The following is a 19,076-nucleotide window of genomic DNA, read 5'->3' on the forward strand; positions in this document are numbered from 1 at the left end:
AAACAAGAAGATCTTGGGTCAGAGTTAATAGCAGTCACAGCAATGAGGGACTTGTTAGTGGCTGGAAGTTGACTCAACTAGGAAGCATCAGTGACCATGTGCTCTATGGGTGGGGAAGGAGATGCAGGAGAAGGTAAGAGCCCAGAAATGGTAGTTGGTAGAGCATGAGACTCTTAATCTCAGGGTTGTGGGTTCGAGCCCCACATTGGGCAAGAAATTCTGCATTGCAGGGGGTTGGACTAGATGGCCCTCGTGGTCATCTTCCAACTCTATGATTCTATGACTCCTACTAAGGGTCTGATTTGTTCTCTTTTTATTGTGCAATGTCTGAAATGTAGGCAAACTTACCCCTTTCTAAGAGAGCAGTTTGGAATCTGAACTATTGTGCTGCAGTTGATGAAGAATGGAGGAAGGGCTAAACTGCAGAGGGAACTGTTCTGAGAGCTACAGATCTACGGATGATGGGTGGTATACCAGTTTGATAAATGATAAGAATAATAGCTATGGTTAGGCTCTGCCTCTATTGTGAGAGCTCAACAGCAAAAAAACGAAGATCATGGCCATGCAGATCATGCAGATGGTGACAGCAGTCACGAAATTAAAAGACGCCTGCTTCTTGGGAGAAAAGCAATGACAAACCTAGACAGCATCTTAAAAAGCAGAGACATCACCTTGTCAACAAAGGTCCGTATAGTAAAAGCTATGGTTTTCCCAGTAGTGATGTATAGAAGTGAGAGCTGGACCATAAAGAAGGCTGATCGCCGAATAATTGATGCTTTTGAATTATGGTGCTGGAGGAGACTCTTGAGAGTCCCATGGACTGCAAGAAGATCAAACGTATCCATTCTGAAGGAAATCAGCCCTGAGTGCTCACTGGAAGGACAGATCGTGAAGCTGAGGCTCCAATACTTTGGCCACCTCATGAGAAGAGAAGACTCCCTGGAAAAGACCCTGATGTTGGGAAAGATGGAGGGCACAAGGAGAAGGGGACGACAGAGGACGAGATGGTTGGATGGTGTTCTTGAACATGAGTTTGATCAAACTGCGGGAGGCAGTGGAGGACAGAAATGCCTGGCGTGCTCTGGTCCATGGGGTCACGAAGAGTTGGACATGACTAAACGACTAAACAACAACAACAACTATTGTCAGAGGCAGTAGGCCTCTAAATATTGGTGGAAGGGAATCTTTCGCAGTTGGAATGCTGTTCCACTCAAGTCTTTCCTGGAGGCTTTGTATAAGCACCAGTGATAAGAGGATGATGGCATACCCTGCAAAATTTCTCTGATGGAAATAGGGACGTCTTATTTCATAATAATAATTTCATTATTTATACCCCACACATCTTATTGGGTTGCTCCAGCACTCTGGGCAGCTTCTAACACACACATAAACATTAAAAGACTTCCCTATACAAGATTGCTTTCAGACGACTCGTGGGTTGGATAACTCCATACCCTCCAACGTTTCTCCAATGAAAATAGGGACATCTTAAGGAAAAGTGGGACATTCCAGAGTCAGTCAGAAACCAGGATGGCTTCTCTAAATCAGAGCTGTCCCTGGAAAATAGGGACACTTGGAGGGTCTGTGAAGGCCAGATGGGCCTTTGGTCTAAATACTGCAAGGTTCTCAATGCAAAGGCAAAGGCTGTATAAATGTGAGTAGCCAAAACAATGGAGCCTGCCCCCCCCCCATTTAAACTACTTGGTTACTCACCAATTGACGCAAGCCTAGATGGATGCCAACCAACCTAACTGCTGCATGGTGTTTTTGCAGCCAACTCCTACCCACTGGGAAGTGTGGCAGTTGCTTGGGTATAGCCACACTGTGCAGCCAAACCACATGGGCAAACACTTGCACATTGTGGGAGCCAAGCAAGGATAAATGATTCCATGGTAGCAATTGCTCCATTACAGTAATATGTGCATGAGTAAGCTACAGCAACAGAAAGCTAAGGAGGCTCCCTGTCTGATCTCATCTGCTGAGTAAGTTCAATTCAGTGGCTAAGCTATATTGTGGTTACGGGTAGTGTATGTTGGAAACTCAACTTGGTTCCCTGCAACAACATAAAAACGGACCACAACTACAACTCTCACTGGCCCTAGCCAGGAGAGCTACTAGCCGCAAGCTTCTGCACAGAAATTCACACAGAGTACATAAAGGTAAAGGGACCCCTGACCATTAGGTCCAGTCGTGGCTGACTCTGGGGTTGCGGCGCTCATCTCGCTTTATTGGCCGAGGGAGCCGGCGTACAGCTTCTGGGTCATGTGGCCAGCATGACTAAGCCGCTTCTGGTGAACCAGAGCAGCACACGGAAATGCCATTTACCTTCCCGCCGGAGCAGTACCTATTTATCTACTTGTACTGTGTGCTTTCAAACTGCTAGGTTGGCAGGAGCAGGGACCGAGCAACGGGAGCTCACCCCGTCACGGGGATTCGAACTGCTGACCTTCCGATCGGCAAGCCGTAGGTTCAGTGGTTTAGACCATAGTGACCACATACTGCTCCATTGCTGTTGGTCCCATACCCAGTGTTATCACACCCTTATGACAACTGTTATTTACATGAAAGCCTACTTCTGCATCTCTCTTTTTCAGAATATTTCCCAAATAATAAATAAATGTTCCTGAGGCAGGTTGAAGGGCTCTATCAAGGCAGGGTTTCCCAAACTTGGTTTCCCAATTGTTTTTTGAGACTACAACTCCCATCATCCCAGTGGTCATGGATGATGGGAATTGTAGTCCAAAACCAGCTGGAGACCTAAGTTGAGGAAGCCCTGGTATAGAGCTATGCAATCTTCCCTCTTGATCACATTGGGTTCCCTCCACCCTCTGCATACGCCAGATGGGCGGGGTATAAATAATAAATTAAATCAAATTAATATTAATATTTTAAAAAATCTTTCCAAAAGGCTGTATTTCTGAAAATAAAATTGATACAAAGGAAGAAAAAGAGAGAGAGTATTATTATTATTATTATTAATCATTAGATTATTGAGAATGAATTGTGACGGCATTCTGCTTTTCTGGAAATTAAATCCATGCTGAAGAATTATTCAGCCTTTTCAGCCTTATATAAAGGTAATGGCATCTGAGCACAAATCAATAGATAAGACGAATATACTCGCTAAATGAAGATCATGTTTCAGTGGGCCTTAGCCGTTCTCACTTCACCAAATCATTGTTAAGTTCTTAATAATGAACCGTGTACATATGCATTAGTGCTTAATTAGATTTTGGCGAAATACTCTTGCTATGCCTGGAAAATCTGATCACTATAGATGAGAAATAAATGACCGTGCCTTTTGTTTCTGGGTGCTGGCAAACCCCTGAGGTGTCAAGATAAAATTCTGAACAGCCTCTAGTGTTTGAATGTGACCTCAATGCCACACCAGGTAAATGGCATCTAATCTCATTGTAATTGCTGCCACTTATTTAAAACAGCATCCAGTGATTCCACCAAGGAAAAAATTAATGCCAGTAAACACAAAGACATTTTGAGAACTGTAGGGGCAGTTGCTTTGCAAAATGTGCATATTGGGGAAAACTGAATATAAAAATGTGTCTATTAGGAGAAATTCACATTTACTGATTTAAAACATAAGTAAATTGCTAACTGATGCGGAAATGTGGAGAAGCTACTGATTGCTTCCAGATGACGTGTTGACCAACCATTCTTTTTTATTCCCACTGCCAAAAACGTTTGTAAGGAACCAACACAACATCTGCTGGTTGTTGAGAATTCGTTCTCATTCGTTTGTGGGGAGCAGAGTTATATGACGTCACATCAAAGAGTTGATATCTCACACTTGCCAGTGAATTTTCCTGCCATATTTTCCTTACCATAAGAAGCCTGGGTTTTGGGGGATGTGTGTGTCAGTGGGTTTGTTCCTCAAGTGCACTGTATCTACCTTAGCTGCACAGCCTGAATTTGCTGGAATACAACTGAATTCCACCTGTGAAACAGTGACAGTCTGGAAGTGGCCCACTCGGGGTGTTAAAGGGTAGTAATAGGATATCAAAACACTCAGAGCCCAATACAGCACCATCCCAATAAATGACATATTGAATTAACCCTTAGGGCAGAATCCTACTGCCACTTGTGTTTCAACAAATCCTATTGATTTCCACAGTCATTATGCATGAGTAACTAGGCACAAACTTCATTAAGAGTAAATGCTGTTTAAAGGAAGATCTTAAATAAACACAGCATCCCATGATCTTTTTTTTTAGTCATCCAAAATCTGTTTTTCTTTTAACCACAGTAGACTGTAAGGATGGACTTGAGTTTGTCTGCTAAATTATTTCAAGATGAGAAAGACATTTTCTTTTCTACTCACTTTCCCCTCTTTGAGTGCTGTACATGACTAGACCACAGGTATTGTACACCTCCAGAGTTTTATCTTCCTTAAATGTGAAACAAATAGATATTCTTTCTTTTAGGGGTACCATCAGCCATAGGGACACCTGATGGTAACAGCAAGAAGGTGAACTCGTTACACTTGCCTTCAAGCAGAACCATTGATCCAACAGCTTGGAGTAAATATAATGGTATATTGTGCTTCTTCTGCTTCCCTGCCCCTTAATTTTGGCCCGTGACCTTATTTTGCTTCCTACTCTCTCCTAAATCTGAACCTTCATCCCCTCTGAAATGAAGCAATGGAGTAAAAAGTGAGGTGATTCCTTCTGTCTTACAAATTCAAGTTATTCCCCTGCATTTCTCTTTGGCTGCAGGCTGTTTGCAGGTAGCTCAAGAAAAAGCCTGCTTTAAGAAAAAAGAGAAATAAGGAAACAAAGACCAGCCTAATAACATTTGTTATCTTCTAAATGATCCTGTGCTTCAAATCAACTTGGCACAATTTGTGAGATATCTCTCCCTTATGCTGCAATCTGCATAGTTCTGTCATCTCAATTCTACCCGAGAGATGCTCAGTCTATACAGCTTTGGGCTTAAACGTGACGTCAGTTTTATTGGCACAAATTATGAGGAATACCATGCAAATAACATTCTAAGCCCTGGAATGAAAGATACCTTAAGTTTTTCTAAATAAAATAAAAAAGCTCCTTATTTTATAGTCAAGGTTTTTTTTCATATGTATTCTGCCAGTCCAGAGAAGCTATGCAAACAGATTTCCATGTTCACTCTGAAGTAAGTACCACTGAATTCAGGGGGGGGGGGGTCTTGCTCCCAGGTAAGTGGATTACAGGCTTGAATCTAGTATCTAGATCTAGAATCTAGTAACATTCTCAAAGGACGTGCAGACTTGCAGTTGCTACATGCAAGTGTGCTCATCGATTGTGACTCTATCATCAAAGGGTTGCTAGGGTGTATAATGGCCAAGGTAATGCTTTTCAAGGGAGCTGGTTGCTGCTGCTTATAATCAGGTGGGGGCTTCAAAACCTTGGGAAGAGATGCATGCTTTGAGACGTCATGAAACAACCTCACTATTGATTTTCATATATCTCCCATTTGCTTTCGCCATATAAAAAGAAGCAGCTGAACAAGTCCTTTGAGTCTTCCTTTAAGTGCAATTGTTCCTTACCCTTGCATAAGCCCAATTTTTCTAGAGATGAACATCCTCCTCTGAGCTGAACCTCTACCCCTCTATTTTTAAAGAGGAGTCTTCCCTACTGTAGCTACCTGAGGCTCTGGCAGTTAATATTGGGGGAGTGACGTAGCCCAATTTAATCGGCATGGACAGAACAATAGAATTATAGAGTTGGAAGTGACCGTGAGGCTCATCTAGTCCAACAACCTTGAAAATCCAAGAATCTCTTGCCCAATGTGGGGCTTGAACCCACAATCCTGAGATTAAAACTCTCATGCTCTACTGACTGAGCTATCCCTCAAGCCTCTTCCCTCTGTTTCACAGAAAAAAGAATCGGAAGGGCACGTGAAAAAGATGTGGTAAAGCACCGTGAAAGTCGGTGTTAAAACAAAATGGGGGAGAGCCTACAGAATATGGAATTTACCTTTTTTTTGGGTGGAGGAAAGCTCTAATGACAGTCTCTGCTGAAAAAAGCAGCACCAAATAGGAACCATTATTTAAACAATTATGTATGTTCTGGGAACAAAAAGATCTTTTAAATAAATGCAGTGAGAGGCAAAGATAATGGGAGTCGGGTGGAGAAGCATTGGCAGGAGAATGCTGGTAGGCATGATTATTCCAATTCCCAAAAGGCTTTGCTGAAAATAGTTTTTTTTCTGATTTCCCACCTTCCTTTTGAACTGCGGTGGTACAGACTCTTTGGATAGGCTGGCAGAGGAAACCAGAAACATCCGGAGCCCTCTCAAATAGGTGCCAAGCAGCCAAACAGCCCACGGCACAGCAGGAGTTTTCCTCCGGTAAGCCTTGAATTATTTCAAATGCCAGCCTGAAATACAGATGATCTGCAGACTGTTCCTTGCTCACATAAGGAATTTAAACTTTGCAGTGTTTCTGACATTCTGAAACCAGTTTTACGTGGAAAACGCACTCGGGGAGGGGGGATTATTTTATCAACAATGCTATTTTTATTTAAATACCATAAAACGATGGCAACCTCTTTCCCCAAAATTAATCATGGAGGTGTCCTGTTCTGTGGCAAAAGGACTTTCATGTCAATTCCACTTTCTAAAGATTTTTACCAGCCAAGCGTTCAAAGGCTGCTCTTCAGAGATGCAGTGTTTTCTCACAAAATTCCAAGGAATCAATAAAATAAACCTAGGCTACAGGCTCCCCCACTGTGCTAGTCATAAACTACAGGTGTCATTAAAATTTAGGCTGCACTGGAAGGAAAGGGGGTGGGTATTAAACATCTCTGCCAACCAACTTTTTCTAGAGCAGGGTTTCCCAAACTTGTCTCTCCAGCTGTTTTTGGACTACAACTCCCATCATCCCTAGCTAGCAGGACCAGTGGTCAGGGATGATGGGAATTGTAATCCAAAGTCACCTAGAGACCCACATTTGGGAAACCCTGTTCTAGAGGGTCCATCAATCCCTTGTCACATATTTTTCTTTGGGTGTGTGTATAGATGGCTGCAGAGGAAAAACCTCCCCACTTCCACCAGTGGGAGCATCTATTGAGTGCTTGCCTTGACATATCTGCCAAGTAGAATCTTCATTCTGCTTCTCTCTCTCCTCTTGTTTACCTGAGCCCTCCTTTAATGCTTGACATGATTCTGGCAAGCATAGAAGCAGGAGGTGGAGGAGCAGGAGAAAGACTAAGCTGGTAATAGAAGGCTGGCATCAGTCCTGGATAAAATGCAGAGTTCAGAACTTGTGATAAAAATTATGTTTGTAATGAAGGCTCACAATCTTATTGGGTAGGGTAAAAATAAGAAAAAATACAAAAATGATTAAATATGGTTCAACAGCATAGCCCATAATAGGCTCAGCAATCTCTACAACCCCTTTAGCAAGTCAGTATTTGGTTTGCTTCAGATGCAGGACTTCCTTCAGCACCCCTGTTTATGGATGGTGGCCCACCAGCTCAGCCAGCTACTCATCCATCTCCTTTTGTTTAAGTCCAAGGTTAACCCCACTATGACACTGCAAACTAGGCTCCTCCATCCTTCCAAGTCACAATCTCATCCACATCTCATCTTGCCTGTTTTACACTTTCCAGTTGTACTTAGCAAGATGAGTTCATGCCTTGAGGATGCTACACTTGTTTCTATCAAATCACGATACTGCACTTTCAGCTCTGTGCATAGGAAGCAGATCAAATAACTGTTCAAGGACAACTACCCTCCTGCGTCAATTCTGAGCGTTTTAAAGCACTGTTTTGACCTAAATCATAGTCAGGAAATTTTGACAAGCTTCGTCTTTTGGAGGAGTTTGGTTTTATAGGAAAACCACTTTTAGGTAAAAAATATTGCTCAGTCCGTGCCTTGTCTTTAGCTGTGCACAATAAACAAATCATGCTATTGTACACACAGAATCCACTTGTCCTTGATATTAAGTAAAATGCAGCACAGTCCTGGGAAGATTTGTTGGAGCTGAAAGCAGACTTTATAATTTAGCTTGGAGTCTCGAACTGGCATAAACCATGGCGCTATAGATCTATATACCGACATACAAAGCTCATAAAAGAAATAAAACAAAAATTTATCACTTTGCATTCTTCCATTTCACAAAACATTATTTCTAAAATTAGATTTCAATATTATTTATTGCATTAGCTCACTAAGAGGATGCAACCGCAAAGCAATTAAAGCCTGACATCATTAAGACTTGATAACCCATCCATTTAAAATGCGAAAAATATGATAGCTTTACTTGAAAGGAAGACAAAATTAATATCAAAACTTACAAAATGAAGGATAGAGGCTTTGCCATTATAGTATGTGCATGCAGATGGCCTACTTTCTCCAACTGGTTCTCATAGCCTTTTCTTTCTCTGTGTGTGTCATATACACTGAAAATGACAATTCAGAATTTCCCAGACAAAATACATTTTCAGTGATCCTCATGAAAAGCTGGTAGAAATCATTTGGATGCCTACTGCTATTGTTAATTACATTCATGTTCTCTCCTACCTCTCAGGGAAGTATTCAGATATTTAAAGTACTGAGACAGGCTGTCCTGACTCTGGCTCCAAGGCATGCAAGCTGTGGCTCTTACTTTGACCAAAAAACACCCTTATTCAGGCACATGATGGTAAGGCTCAGCAGCAGATGCAAGGCTTGTGGGTCATGTTTCAGGAGTTAAAGAGCAGTGCAAGAAGTTCAGAATGGGATGGAAGCAATGAAGATGTCCCAACAAGTTTCCACACCCCACCTGGTATGCTGACTCACAAGACTTGCTTGCCTTGTGAGAATGTTGGAATTGCAAATATGCACTCCATGAAGGTGGGTGGTTCTGTTCCTATCTGGGAAGTTGATGCCTGGTGTCATGCAACAAGACTGCAGCCTCCTACTCAGTAGTAGTTGTTGTTGTTGTTGCCACCTCCAGTTCTGCTTCTCCCGGCTGACTGCTCTAAGCCCTCCCCAGCCTCCATTGAGGCTCTCCATTCCACAGGAAAGTTGGGGCTGGCACCCCTGCTCTCTCTTCCCATGTGACTGAAGCTGAGGTGGACAGGAGAGTTTCCCCTCCTCCAACTCACATCCCCCCTCCCCCTCTGTTTCATCCTCTGTTTCGGGAAGCTTTTAATGTTTGATGTATTATAGTATTTTAATATTCTTTTGGAAGCCGCCCAGAGTGGCTGGGGAAGCCCAGCCAGATGGGCGGGGTATAAATAAATTATTATTATTATTATTATTATTATTATTATTATTATTATTATTATTCATCCACTTCCTCCTCCTGCATCTGAGCCTGTCACATCAAGCCTAATCTGAACAGTGCTGTGTGAATCATGATACAGGGCCTTGCTCCCAAGAACTTATCATCCAGCAGGAGTAGGGAACCTGTGGCCCTCCAGATATCATTGGGGTACATTAGCCACATCCAGCCTAGCCAATGATTAGGCATAATGGGAGCTACAGCATTAACAACACCTGAAAGGTCACAAGTTCTCCACCCTGTTGTACAGGGTCAAACAAGGCAAGACAGAGCTGAAAGCAATATTTATGTGTGTACGATAGGTTTCAGAATATTGGGGTAGTGTAAAGGATAGAGATCTCCTGTGTACATGTGTAAAATGAATGTGTATGCACACAGAATGCCAGTACAGTGGTACCTTGGGTTACATACGCTTCAGGTTACAGACGCTTCAGGTTACAGACTCCGCTAACCCAGAAATAGTGCTTCAGGTTAAGAACTTTGCTTCAGGATGAGAACAGAAATCGTGCTCCGGTAGTGCAGCGGCAGCAGGAGGCCCCGTTAGCTAAAGTGGTGCTTCAGGTTAAGAACATTTTCAGGTTAAGAATGGACCTCCGGAACGAATTAAGTACTTAACCCGAGGTACCACTGTATATTTCTTCCTTTCCCTCCACCTTTGTACCTTTCTAGCCAGATTGAAAATACTGATGAATGTGTTTGTGTTGCAACTGCTTTATAAAAAAGTATTTTCAGATCCATCGGGAGATTGTACATTCTATTAAAATATTCTCTTTTCTCTCTTGTTCTCATCATCCTGGTACAAAAACGAGTGAGGGACAGGTTATTGCAGAGTAAATGAATGCAACACACAGCAAGTGGAGAAGAGTCATCAGCAATCTGTGATGGGAGAAGAGGACTCAGCTGGTGACGCATGGCATGGGAATAAATGCTGCAAATTTACAACGGTGCCTATTTCCATCTGTGAAATATTGAAATGTATGGCAGGGTCATCTATTGGATACTGGCTGTGATAATGTTCTGCTGGCTTTTCAACTTTGTTTTCAATTCAAAAGTTGCTATATTGGAGGTGGAGGTGAAAAGGTCTACAAATATATACTGCTTTTGCACCTGTTCACAGTCATTGTTCCTCAATTTGATGTATTTTGGCACCAATTTCATTTTACTTTCACTCCTACTTTTTTAAAAAAATAAAATAAAAAAGTTTTAACAGAGTTCTTCGCTGTGACTGCAGCCAGTCAGGAATCACTTGGGAAACTGATGATGTCACGGCACAATATAACCAATAATATTTGCCTCTATGACAGTGCAGACTTCCTCAACCTTGGGGCCTCCAGTATTCTGGACTACATCTCCCATAATCCCTGACCACGGGCCAAGCTGGCTGGAACTGATGACAGCTGGAGTCCAAAATATATGGAAGCTGCCAAGCTGGGGAAAGTGGCGATTGTGTAATTAATGTAACAAATCAATCCTCTCTATTGTCCTCTCTCTATAAATGAAAGATCCTCACATGCTTCCCCTACTGCAGGCAGAAGTAAATCACTGAAGAGGAAAATACATGAATTCTTAGAACCTCCTACTTTCTAATGTTGAGGGCAGGGGGAAAAAGGAACATATGTGCTTGGGATCAGCTTCTGATCTCTTGGGAATGACCAAATGAGCCCTAACGCCATCAACCTTCTCCATGTCAAAGGATGTTGCACGTGTTACAAATGGTGCAAGAACCACACTGTTCTGGTAGCTCCCATTAGTGGTGAAAGGTTTGGTAGGCAGTGACTCCCTCAAAATCACTGGCAATATCATTTGGCTCATGTGGCCATGTCTACTGAGTACTCCCAGGAGAAACAGAATGTCAGGAATGGGCTCTTTACATTGCTGCCTGCCCTGAGCCTTTATGGATACCGGTAAGTAACTGGAATGCTTACAGCAATTGCCATTCAGTACTCCAGCCAAAGAATGTCAGATTAGGTTTTTGTGTGTGTAAGAGTTTCCAAAGATACCTGTGCTGCTAAAAATGCCACTTTTTCCTTGAAGAGCCTTGGTGGGAAGATAGAATGTAAGTTAAAATGGTCTCCTGTGCCTAGAAGGATCAATCAGGGCAAATGACTTGCATCTGCGTCAAGCAAGAGGCAGATGGAGACGGGCCTTTTCTCTCCTCTCCACACACCAGCTTGTTTGACCTTGCTGCAAAGGTGTGATGCAAAGACTGCCTGCAATGGGCTCTTTACCAATCCAGTCATTTTAATTTCATTACAGTTCTCAGACTCCTTTGCAAACTACTCCTTGGACAACATTCAATAATATTAATATTTCTTCCCCACCCCCCCACCCCTTCCCAATCTGGCCCTGCAATTGTATGACAGTTAGGTGACTTTCCCGTAACTCACTGAAGAAGAAATCTCATTTGTATAAAGAGGCTCCCAGAAGGTCCAAAAGGATTCTTCACATTCCAAGCTAATCGCTCACATGTGCCAACTGGCAAGGGCATTGGTAATGAAATGTTAGAAAAACAATGTAAGCGGCTCTTTGACTACACCAAGGCCCCATTGCCATACACATTGGGAAGAATTATGCATTTTGCAAAGATCTGATTTGCTGCCTGAAGAGCTTAAAGGCTTGTAGTGCTTGCCACCCTCTCCTCTGCAGAGCAAGCATTCTAAAAGTTTGACTCCCAAAGCGAATTTTCAAACGTTGGAAAAGCAGAGAACGCAATATTAGTGTTGATAATTGGGCAAATAATAATGGATAAAGACTCGTCTTTGGAGACTATTTGTGCTCTCTATCCCGACTGAAATATGTTCTACTCCAAAAGTGATCCTCATTCCCATGAAAAGAGATCTCTCAGGCATCACAGTATATACAGTGTTGGTACTTTTCCTTCCTAATTGGAAGCCTTTTCCCCTACTGTGCTTAGAAAGCTCAATTAAGACCAAAGGAAAGCACAGAGGTGCTAACACAAGATCTCTGTTGGTAGCATAGTGTTAGAAACTTATAGTTCCAAAATTCCCAAATGTACCTTGCTGCCAAGGAGTGTGGTGGAGTCTCCTTCTTTGGAGGTCTTTAAGCAGAGGCTTGACAACCATATGTCAGGAGTGCTCTGATGGTGTTTCCTGCTTGGCAGGGGGTTGGACTCCATGGCCCTTGTGGTCTCTTCCAACTCTATGATTCTATGATTCTATGATTCTACCTAGAAGCTAAACTAAATCCTGGCTTACCTTTGAACCGCTTAACTGTTAGGACCCCTCCAGATGACCTGTTTATGAAATCTCCATCCTGATTTGTTTGTGCAATCATAATCCTACTCTTTTTTAGTGTATTTCCCTGTTACTTTCCTTACCGCAAAAGGTCATTTTAAAAGAGGAGAGGAAAAAGTAGGTTTGTTGTATCAGACTAAGGGAACACATTGAGTTGTATACAATGAAGTTGTCCTTCTTGTGCAATAGAACCTCCCATCCTTCTCCTCTCTCAGTGATCCCCTCACCATCACCAGAAATCTGCTCCAGAAGGTTAGGAAAATCCCCAGAACAGATTTTGTGTGTGAGGGGGATGGTGGAGAGAAGAACGGAAGGGGAAGTTTCATTGTGCCAATGAGAGTGTTTGCATGAACAGGATGCATCATGTCTGGTATGCTAAATCCCTTCTACCAAATAGTGACAATATGGAGGTGACCTTGAAGAATTAGGTCCTTTCTTTATCTCATTTAAGGGAAGACCAAACAACATGCCATAATGGTAGCCCTTGTGCCTTTAAGTGAGGGATAAGTGATTTAGGTGCACACTAGCATAGAATACAATGGGACTTACTTGTGAGTAAACATGCCTTGGACTGTAATATTAAAATCCCAAAGGTGGTATGCAGGAAGGCTAGAACTTTATTTATATACTTTTATGTCCTAGAAGGGTTTTGGCTGTTTGTTTTAATGAACACAATATGTCTTCCTTTTCACGATTGCTATAGATAGGACAAGCTCAACTTGACAGAGGAATCCTACAGAAATAAGAAGTGCGGGGGGGGGGGGCGTTGTCCTTTGCTCTGTTCCCTAGACCTATGCAAAATGTGGGGTTTTAATCTGCTTGTACAAATGTGTCATTTATTCATTAATAAAGTGTCAGTGAGATCAGTGAGGCTTCTGTCCTGGAAAATATGCTTAGGATTGCAATGCAAGGTACTTCCATCAGTTACAGTCAAATTATTTATTTCCCAACTCTGTAAATATTGCAAAGGTTAACTCTGCTAGCTAACCTGCAAAAAATAGCTTTGTAGAAATGGAAAGGCAAGACAATCAATTCAGATCAAGGCTTATACAAACAATCAATTCAAAGCATGCCTCTGGTGCCAGAGTACAGCCTTTGCAGAATTGTCTTACAAGCCCTAACCAAATGTGATAGGGCAGCAGCTACTCTACATGTGATAGGTGGGGAGGGAGTCTCCTTGGGTGGGGAGAATAGTTTTAGCTATTGCCCTCACTATCTTTTTGTGGGCTGGTTGACGAGTGTTCATGTGCATGTGTGTGGGGGGAGTGCTTATTCCTCAAAGAAGAGACTCCCAGAGAAACTGAAATTGATTTTTATCAAGGCAGAGTCTTGAGAAGCTCCTCAGTGCTTTCACATCAGCAGCCAGCGTCAAGCAAAAGTCTAAAGACTCAACATCACTGCTAAAACTGCTCAGGCTTTCCTCACAGTTTGCTTTGGCACTGATGCAAAACTCCTCTTCGCCAGCTAAGCTCTAGCACAAGACTGGCATAACATGCTATGGGTGTGTGATTTGTGTCCATCACCATCAGCGATGGTGCTGGCGTTTCAATAGGCGCCCCTCACACTTGTGCCATCATGATCCAGATAGCATTCCAAATCACAACAGCTCTACTTGCTGGGGAAGAACTGTATGAACTCAGCAATATTATATAGTAATTAATGCTGCTCTTAAAGTTCAGAAAAGGGAGCTCAAAAAAGCATTACAAGCCCAACCCCATGCATAATTCTGCCTCAGCTTGTAATAGGCTCAGTCTGCCACAAATCCTGTTTCCTGTTGCCTCATTCCTTTCCACCTAAACATGCTTTGTTGCAGTGGCATGGAGGTATCATGGATGGTGGTTGGCGATTCCATTAGGGCCTATATAATGGTACACAACATCTAGGGTTGCCAGAACCTACAGGAAATCTAACCTCTACTTGTACTTTCTACAGCCATATCCTGGAGTTCCTAGTGAACTTGGGAACATTTAGGTTGGGCCTGGAAGGGATGGAAGGACCTGTCAATTTTGGTTCTCTCAGTTTTTCATCCCCCCCAAATCTCTGCGGCAATTTGCATCCCCCTCCAAAACAACAAAACAAAAAACAACCCCTTGTGAAAATTCATCAGTGCTTTAGTATTTTTTTTGTATGCAATTTTACCTAATAAACACCATTTTGCAAAGCAACTTTCCCTAATATAATTCATTTTGGGTATGTTATTGTCAGGAATATACACATTTTTACATCTTACCCTAGCATATGCATTTTTGTACACCTTACTTGGCTGGTGAGCTGCATTGCAAGATTGAGAGACATGTGCATTCCGAAGATAGCTGTGTTCGCATTTTATTTCAGAAAGTTCAAATATGGCCGATTCACCTTTAAATGCGAACTTAATCAAGTTTCTCTCCCATCCCCAGTGCCATGGCAGAATGCAGTCCCTGACGACCCCAAACATTTTTACAGGCTAATGGAAGCCCCATCGCCACCCACAAGCTCCCCTGGTTGCCTCTGACATTTGTCTCATGGGCAGAAGGTGGGGCTGGAAGCTCCCCTAGGCTGGATATGAATCTGGCTGGACTTCAGTGAGTTTATTCAGGCCTAATCTGGAGTGTGCCTAAATTAACTTATTGAAATAATAATTTAAAAAAATTCCAATTTGAGCCCACAGATGTCGGTGTGATTTGAGTGCTGGAAAAATGTCATCCCACTGTTTCACATTGTCCCTGAGCAAGTGAGAACTTCTAACAGCAGCTGCTACAAAGTCAGTTTTCTCTTGGAAGGAAAGAGTACTAGAGACTTTGTATAGTGGCTTTGCAATACCTTCATATTTACAAATAGCACGTGGGGTGGGGTGCGGGATGTCCTTACAGCTGCAGCATTTTCTTCAAATGCAAGGAATGTATTTTTTTCGTTATCACCTTCATTCTTGAACAAAAATTGGTATTTGTTTTGTAGGAAAGCTGTACTTGAAAGGTCACTAGTTCATCCTTGGGAAACCAGTCTTCTCGGAGATTTTGATAATTACACTGTTTGCAGTGTTCTGAAGTCTGAAGATAAGCTACTCTCTATTGAAATTTATTGTTAATTGACTTTGATTTTCCGGTCTTAATTAATTGATTAACATTAATGGAGCCATCTGCTGTTCCAATACTTGCCGAACAACAACAGTAAGAATAATTGCTTATGAGAATAGTTCAGGACGTTGAAAGCACACTCGTGTATGAGTGTAATTAACTTTCTGGTTTTGCTCAGCACTACGAAAACTAAGCTCATGTATGTTTACATTTTGACAAGCTTTTAAGCAGCCAGAAATACATTTATTCATCAGCCACTACCAATGTGTTTTTGACACGATCATTGATATGGGAATTCTATGAGCTGTTTCCACAACACTATAGCCTTTTAATTCCTGCCAAACCCTGATGAAAATGCGGCACATTATCTTCTCTGCTTTTAAAAAAAGAACCTTCTGCACCATAGGAGTCCGAAGAGATTTGACCGCTCAACTGGCAGACTAAACACCCTTTCTCTGAGCTAAAATTCTTACTCTAGGCACAGAATGCATCTTGAGAGCATTTCAACCCTACAAATTTTAACAGATCTGGATTGTACTCGCAGGGTCACTGACATGTTTATTCTGGTTTGGGTGGCATGTGCAAATCACAGTTTGCCTATACGGATGTAACAACAAACCATGGCTTGCCACAAATGAGGAAATCACTGATGTAGTGGCATGCACTAAGGGGAGGAGGGAGAGTGATATATGTGAATAGATTCACAGAGCTGGAAGGTAATTTCACTTACTCACCTACCACATTCATATCCTACTCTTCCTGACCATTCAAGGCACTCCACATTTTATCCTCATCATGATGCTGTGAGGCAGGTTCATCTGAGAGTTCGCTACTCATTCAACCCAGGTGAGCTTTAAGCCCCAGCAAAGATTTCAGCCTGGGTTTCCTATCCAAAGTCAATACTCTACCCACTGCAGTCCCTTCATTACTCACATAGAAAGCTCCTCTTTACAGGGACCCTCTGTAACTTGATGCAATGTGGGAATACACCTTGCCACATGCAAACTGCTGGATGACATGGAGAAGTTCCATGCTGGCAATGGAAATGCTACACAGGACCCAAGAAGAGCCTGCAGGATCAGGCCAACAGCCCATCTCATCCAGCATCTCGTCTGTGGGGAACATGCAAGCGGGACACAAGCACAAGAGCACTCTTTCCTCCTGCCACTTCCAGCAACTTGTTGTGTCATTGGGAGGGCCAACAGACACAGGACACAGAAACCCATCACAGGGAAGTGGCAATAAAACCTGATATGCACAGGGAGGGGAAAACTAACACGGGGATGGGAGAACCTGTGGCCTTCCCGCTGCTGTTGGACTGCAACTCCCATCAGTCCAAGCCAGTTTGGCCAGTGGTCAGGGGGGATGGGAGCTGCAGTCCAGCAACACTGCGAGGGCCACCTCCATCTCTGCCGTAGCATACAGATCAGTACACCGGTTCCATTGAAGTCAGCTATCACCCAGTATTTATTAGGCTCTAAAGCAGCCCTTAGGTAAAGGGTAAAGGAATCCCTGACCATTAGGTCCAGTCGTGGCAGACTCTGGGGTTGTGCGCTTATCTCGCTTTACTGGCCGATGGAGCAGGCATACAGCTTCTGGGTCATGTGGCCAGCATGACTAAGCCGCTTCTGGCGCACGGAAACGCCGTTTACCTTCCCGCTGGAGTGGTACCTATTTCTCTACTTGCACTTTGACGTGCTTTCGAACTGCTAGGTTGGCAGGAGCAGGGACCGAGCAATGGGAGCTCACCCCGTCGTGGGGATTCAAACCGCTGACCTTCTGATCAGCAAGTCCTAGGCTCTGTGGTTTAACCCACAGTGCCACCCGCGTCCCTAAAGCAGCCCTTGGTATGAGACAAATCGGTCAATCCCGCTTTAGAAGAAAACTTGAGAATTCCCTGCATTATCTCATTCCCTCACTTCAAACAATCAGTTGCTTTCTCAGGTTTGTTCTTTCCTATTGGGAATGTGCACTAATGGAAACTGAGATCCTGCATGGGGGAGCTCTTGAATGGGATTCCTGCACTGTACTTTGAAGGCAACTTGGAAACTCAAACTTTCGGTCATTCACAGCCACTATGTTTCTATATTGGTGCTAAGAGGCTTAGCCTTCAATGCCCTCCGCCTGCAGTGAAGCAAAATATTAGAGCTTTCAGCACTCGGCTTTATCTCCCAGTAGTCTTATCATAAACTATGGAATCGAGATCTGAGTTTCTTGCTTGTGGTTTAATTGCTTATTTAACAGCCTGTGGTTTTTCAGAGATGAAATCTCTAGGAAGGCTTTTCCGATGTTCCGGTATCACCAAGCAATGAAGAGAAAGATATTTGTAACTGCTATTAAACCAGCTTAAGTTAAAAGACTGGCAGCATTTTAGATGACTGTGAACTATTTCAGTTTTGTACACAGAGTCAAAATGGTTATTTAATTGCTTTATGTGGCAAGCATGATTGTTAAACAAGGCTCTAAGTTGTGGTGTTGTTTTGCTGCTGCTGCTGCAATAAATCAGCATCTTGACATGTTTTTATGGTCTCCATCAACAAAAACCTTTAAAAACCCTCAACTATTTTAAAATGCATTTTCTTTTTTAAAAATTGAATTGTGAATGAGGTGGATAGATTGCATTCAAGTTCATTGCATAGTTTTGCTCTGATCGCTGCCTTCCGCAACTCCCAGATGAAATAGTTTGGACTGGGATTATCACTAATCTCACAGGAAGTGACTTTATCGCTGCCTATGTGAATCAAAGAATAGTTCCTATTCATTAAAGGGAGAAGCACCTTAGTCAACTCCCTGATTTCAGTTCCATTGGGAATATGTGAAATCCTCGTATTCCATGCTTCAGTTGTAGGTGTCTTTGTTTTGTTTTTGAAATATTGTCTTTTCTCCCATATAGAAGCAGAGGGAGAAGTTGGATGCACGGCTCTGCCCTACCGAGGCACCAGCCCTTCTAGGCTCCTCCCTCAACTGTCGCCTGGCTGTGGCAGAGGGAGAAATTGGAAGCAGGATCAGTCATTTGACTCCACTAAGAAACCAGCTGCACTTGGCTCCTCCTATTCCTGAATGGCTTCCTTTCCATTATCAGAACAACAATGTAACTACTAAGTGGTGCCTGAGTTTTCTTGTTTTCCTCTTCCCTCCCCATCCCATTTTTCCTTTTGTGCCTTGTCTTTTAAAGGGCAAAGTCTTGTATGTGGAAGCTATCTTGCTTTTATTGAACTCATGCAAGCTGCTCTGGGAGCCTTTCTAGCTGAAGAGTGAGCTAAAAATGCTTCAGATAAATCAACAAACAAACAATATAATTGTTTTTCCAGAAGGGACGAGTTCTACTCCCACAAGGGCTATTAAAAACATGGAAGAAAAACAACATTTGTAGTAAATTAATTGAAGAGCAGATTAAAAATGCCTCAAACAAACAAACAAACTATGCACACAAACACACACACAGTGCAATGATTTAATGAGGGAAGCTAATCAGGCAGCGAAGGAATTTAAAGATAAGGACCT

At 42.7% G+C, this 19,076-nt stretch overlaps 1 protein-coding gene and 1 long non-coding RNA gene across 8 annotated transcripts in view; one reads left to right on the forward strand and one right to left on the reverse strand.

The window, feature by feature from the left end:
• EYS (eyes shut homolog) overlaps window positions 1-19,076 on the reverse strand; it is a 471,327-nt gene that overhangs the window by 46,755 nt on the left and 405,496 nt on the right. The window lies entirely within an intron of this gene.
• Window positions 6,066-19,064, forward strand: LOC310703526. The gene is made up of 4 exons (XR_014524218.1): window positions 6,066-6,342; window positions 8,525-8,638; window positions 10,072-10,206; window positions 18,466-19,064. It is a non-coding gene; the product is annotated as an uncharacterized lncRNA (long non-coding RNA).

Source organism: Podarcis liolepis (genome assembly GCF_965112155.1).
Source record: "Podarcis liolepis genome assembly, chromosome: 3".
Lineage (NCBI taxonomy): Eukaryota > Metazoa > Chordata > Lepidosauria > Squamata > Lacertidae > Podarcis > Podarcis liolepis.